The sequence below is a fragment of the Oncorhynchus masou genome, chromosome 6, assembly GCF_036934945.1.
Source record: "Oncorhynchus masou masou isolate Uvic2021 chromosome 6, UVic_Omas_1.1, whole genome shotgun sequence".
Taxonomy (NCBI): Eukaryota; Metazoa; Chordata; class Actinopteri; order Salmoniformes; family Salmonidae; genus Oncorhynchus; species Oncorhynchus masou.
Genome location: NC_088217.1, coordinates 29,759,893 through 29,765,892, shown reverse-complemented (window position 1 = coordinate 29,765,892; position 6,000 = coordinate 29,759,893).

Sequence of the window (6,000 nt, the reverse complement as noted above, 5' to 3'; positions counted from 1 at the left end):
AGCTTCACTGACAGCTGGCTGGTAATTCAATGCAAACATTTTCAAAAATAAAACTGCCATAAAGTACTTTAATTCATATCTGTCTGATGTGAAAGCACTACATTATTTGTAAGGGACGGGATCAATGACTTACATAAACCCTGGAATGCGAAAGCTATGTATTGGCCAATGAGAGGTTTGAAGCCACTGTTGTGTTGGCCACATTGGCACTCCCCAGAAGAAGCAGTCCTCCACAGGAATTAATCACATTTCAAGTATTTTTGTAGTTGTAGTGAAGACAGTAACATTAGTACTTTCTAAATAATTATACTTGAAGGAAAATGCTTGTATATATATTTTTTAAAATGTTTAGGTCACATAATATCAATTAAAACTATGCATTAATGTATATGTAATATAATCATATATTAAACTTGTCAAACACAAATGTAGACATTAATAAATTCATTTTTTATAGCTTCCAAAATATGTTTTACAATGGTGGGTGAGTACCAAGATCGAGGCGAGTATATACACAGCACTGTTCAAAAGTTTAGACACACCTACTCATTCAAGGGTTTATCTTTATTTCGACTACTTTCTACATTGTAGAATGACATCAAAACTATGAAATAACACATGGAATCCTGTAGTAACCAAAAAAGTGTATACCAAATCAAAATATATTTTATATTTTATTTTATTTTATATCTTCAAAGTAGCCACCCTTTGCCTTGATGACAGCTTTGCACACTCTTGGCATTCTCTCAACCAGCTTCATGAGGTAGACACCTGGAATGCATTTCAATTAGGTGTGCCTTGTTAAAAGTTCATTTGTGGAATTTCTTTCCTTCTTAATGTGTTTGAGCCAATCAGTTGTGTCCTGACAAGGTATGGGTGGTATATGGAAGATAGCCCTATTTGGTAAAAGACCAAGTCCATATTATGGCAAGAACAGCTCAAATAAGCAAAGAGAAATGACAGTCCATCATTACTTTAAGACATGAAGGTCAGTCAATCCGGAACATTTTAAGGACTTTGAAAGTTTCTTCAAGTGCAGTCGCAAAAAACATCAAGCACTATGATGAAACTGGCTCTCATGAGGACCGCCACAGGAACAGAAGACACAGAGTTTCCTCTGCTGCAGAGGACACGTTCATTAGAGTTACCAGCCTCAGATTGCAGCCCAAATAAATGCTTCACAGAGTTCGAGTAACAGACACATCTCAACATCAACTGTTCAGAGGAGAGTGTATCAGGAGTGAGTGTATAAGGCCTTCATGATCAAATTGCTGTAAAGAAACCACTACTAAAAGACACCAATAATAAAAAGAGACTTGCTTGGGCCAAGAAACACGAGCAATGGACATTAGACCGTTGTAAATGTGTCCTTTGGTCTGATGAGTCCAAATTTCAGAGTTTTGGTTCCAACTGCCGTGTCTTCGTGAGATGCAGAGTATGTGAATGAATGATCTCCGCATGTATGTTTTCCACCGTGAAGCATGGAGTGATGGTGTTTAGCTGGTGACACTGTCTGTGATTTATTTAGAATTCAAGGCACACTTAACCAGCATGGCTACGATAACATTCTCAAGCGATACGCCATCCCATCTGGTTCGCTTAGATGGACTATCTATTGTTTTTCAACAGGACAATAACCTCTAGGCTGTGTAAGTGTTATTTGACCAAGAAGGAGAGCAGTCATGGGTGATCAGATGACCTGGCCTCCACAATCACCTGACCTCTCATTCTCCATGGCCGGTGTGAGTAAGACATTTAAACGTGTTAAACCTCGCAGGGCTGCCGGACCAGACGGCATCCCTAGCCGCGTCCCCAGAGCATGCGCAGACCAGCTGGCTGGTGTGTTTACGGACATATTCAATCTCTCCCTATCCCAATCTGCTGTCCCCACATGCTACAAGATGGCCACTGTTGTTCCTGTACCCAAGAAGACAAAGGTAAATTAAGTAAATTACTATCGCCTCATAGCACTCACTTCTGTCATCATGAAGTGCTTTGAGAGACGAGTCAAAGATCATATCACCTTCACCTTACCTGTCACCCTAGACCCACTTCAATTTTCTTACCGCCCCAATTGGTCCACAGACGATGCATTCGTCATCACACTGCACATTGCCCTATCCCATCTGGACAAGAGGAATACTTATGTAAGAATGCTGTTAATTGACTATAGCTCAGCATTCAACACCATAGTACCCTCCAAGCTCATATTTAAGCTTGAGTCCCTGGTTCTCAACCCCGCCCTGTGCAATTGGGTCCTGGACTTAATGACCAGGTGATGAAGGTAGGAAACGACACCTCTAACTTCGCTGATCCTCAACACTGGAGCCCCACAAGGGTGAGTACTCAGCCCCCTCCTGTACTCCCTGATCACCCATGACTGCGAGGCCATGCACGCCTCCAACTCAATCATCAAATTTGCAGACGACACAACAGTAGTGGGCTTGATTACCAACGACTGGACAGCCTACAGGGAGGAGGTGAGGGCACTCGGCGTGCCCTCACCTCACAACCACCCGAGCCACTGCCTGTTCACCCCGTTACCATCCAGAAGGCGAGGTCAGTACAGGGGCATCAAAGCTGGGACCCTGGAGACTGAAAACAGCTTCTATCTCAAGGCCATCATGTTAAACAGCCATCACTAACACAGAAAATCTGCTGCCTACATACAGACTTGAAATCATTGGCCACTTTAATAAATGGATCACTAGCCACTTTAATAATGCCACTTTAATAATGTTTACATATCTTGCATTACTCATCTCATATGTATATGCTGTATTTTATACCATCTATTGCATCTTGTCTATGCTGTTCTGTCATTGCTCATCCATATATTTATGTTTATATACTCTTGTTCCATTCTTTTACTTAGATTTGGGATTATTAGGTAGTTGTCGTGGAACTGTTAGTTTACATGTTAGATGTTGCTGCACTTTCAGAACTTGAAACACAAGCATTTCGCTACACTCTCAATAACATCTGCTAACCATGTGTATGTGACCAATAACATTTGATTTGATTTGAATTTAGATGGTTTGTGATGGGTTGGACCACAGAGTGAAGGAAAAGCAGCCAACAAGTGCTCTGCATATGTGGGAACTTCTCCAAGACTGTTGGAAAAGCATTCCAGGTGAAGCTGGTTGAGAGGATGCCAAGAGTGTGCAAAATTGTCATCAATGCAAAGGGTGGCTACATTGAAGAATATCAGATATGTATGTTGGTCACAGATACATTAACAAAAAAAGGTAGGGACATTGATCAGAAAACCAATCAGTATCTGGTGTGACCACCATTTGCCTCATGCAGCGCGACACTCATTGGCATAGAGTTGATTTGGCTGTTGATTGTGGACTGTAGAATGTTGTCCCACTTCTCTTCAATGGTTGTGCGAAGTTGCTGGATATTGGCGGGAGCGGGAACTCGCTGTCGTACACATCAATCCAGAGCATCCCAAACAGGCTCAATGGGTGACAGGTCTAGTGCATATGCAGGCCATGGAAGAACTGGGACTTTTTCCCCCTCCAGGAATTGTGTGCAGATCCTTGCGACATGGGGCTCCGCATTATCATGCTGAAACATGAGGTGATGGTGGCGGAAGAATGGCACGATAATGGGCCTCAGGATCTCGTCACGGTGTCTCTGTGCATTGTCCGTAGCTTATGCCTGCCCATACCATAACCCCACCGCCACCATGGGGCACTCTTTTCACAACGTTGACATCAGCAACCGCTTACCCACACGATGCCATACACACATGTGGTTGTGAGGCCGGTTGGACAAACTACCAAATGCCAAATTCAAAGTTGGAGGTGGCTTGATGATAGAGAAATGAACGTTCAATTATCTGGCAATAGATTAGATGGACATTCCTGCAGTCAGCATGCCAAATGCACACTCCTTCAAAACTTGAGACATATGTGGCATTGTGTTGTGTGACAAAACTGCACATTTAATGTGGCCTTTTGTCTCCAGCACAATGTGCACCTGTGTAATGATCATGCTGTTTAATCAGATTCTTGAAATGCCACACCTGTCAGGTGGATGGATTATCTTGGCTAAGGAGAAATGCTCACTAACAGGTATGTAAACACATTTGTGCACACAATTTGAGAGAAATGTGATTTTTGTGTGTATGGAATATTTCTGGGATATTTTATTTCAGTTCATGAAACATGGGACCAACATTTTACATGTTGCGTTTATATTTTTGTTCAGTGTATATATACAGTACCTTCGGAAACTATTCAGACCCCTTGACTTTTTCCACATTTTGTTAGGTTACAGGCTATTCTGAAATTGATTAAATTGTTGTTGTTTTTTCTCATCAACCTGCATACAGAATGTGAAAGCAAAAACAGGTTTTTATAAATTTATAAATAATAAAACACCTGAAATATCACATTTACATAAGTATTCAGACCCTTTACTCAGTACTTAATTGAAGCACCTTTGGTAGTGATTATAGCCTCGAGTCATCTTGGGTATGACTCTACAAGCTTGGCACACCTGTATTTGGGGAGTTTCTCCCATTCTTCTCTGCACATCCTCCCAAGCTCTGTCAGGCTGGTTGGGGACTGTTGCTGCACAGCTATTTTCAGGTCTCTCCAGGGATGTTCGTTATGGGTACAAGTCAGGACTCTGGCTGGGCCACTCAAGGACATTCAGAGACATGTCCGGAAGCCACTCCTGCATTGTCTTGGCTGTGTGCTTAGGGTCATTGTCCTGTTGGAAGGGGAACCTTCACCCCAGTCTGAGGTCCTGAGTGTTCTGGAGCAGGCTTTCATCAAGGATCTCTCTATACTTTGCTCCATTCATTTTTCCCCGATCCTGACTAGTCTCTCAGTCCCTGCCGCTGAAAAACATTCCCACAGCATGATGCTGCCACCACCATGCTTCACCGTAGGAATGGTGCCAGGTTTCCTCCAGACGTGACGTTTGGCATTCAGGCGAAAGAGTTCAACTTGGTTTCATCAGACCAGAAAATCTTGTTTCTCATGGGTTGAGAGTCTTTAGGTACCGTTTGACAAACTTCAAGCAGGCTGTCATGTGCCTTTTACTGAGGAGTGGATTGCTGCCACCACCTGTTCTCGGTGTGATGAGAGTTTTGGGTTTGCGCCAGACATAGCGTTTTCCTTGATGGACGAAAAAGCTAAATTTTAGTATCATCTGACCAGAGTATCTTCTTTCATATGTTTGGGGAGTCTCCAAAATGTGTTTTAGCGAAGACCAAATGTGTTTGCTTATTCTTTTCTTTAAGTAATGGCTTTTTTCTGCCCACTCTTCCGTGAAGCCCAGCTCTGTGGTGTGTACGGCTTAAAGTGGTCCTATGGACAGATACTCCAGTCTCCGCTGTGGAGCTTTGCAGCTCCTTCAGGGTTATCTTTGGTCTCTTTGTTGCCTCTGATTAATGCCCTCCTTGCCTGGTCCATGAGTTTTGGTGGGCGGCCCTCTCTTGGCAGGTTTGTTGTGGTCCCCAAGTCTTTCCATTTTTATTAATGGATTTAATGGTGCTCTGTGGGATGTTCAAAGTTTTGGATATTTTTTTATAACCCAACCCTGATCTGTACTCCTGCACAACTTTGTCCCTGACTTGTTTGGCGAGCTTCTTGGTCTTCATGGTGCCACTTGCTTGGTGGTGCCCTATGCTTAGTGGTGTTGCAGACTCTGGGGTCTTTCAGAACAGGTGTATATATATATATATACTGAGATCATGTGACAAATAATGTGACACTTAGATTGCCCACAGGTGGACTTTATTGAACAAATTCTGTGACTTCTAAAGGTAATTGGTTTCACCAGATCTTATTTAGGGGCTTCATAGCAAAGGGGGTGAATACATATGCACGCACCACTTTTCCGTTTACAAGTCATTTTTAAAATTTCACTTCACCAATGTGGACTATTTTGTGTATGTCCATTACATGAAATCCAAATAAAAATCCATTTAAATTACAGGTTGTAATGCAACAAAATAGGAAACACGCCAGTGGGGATGAA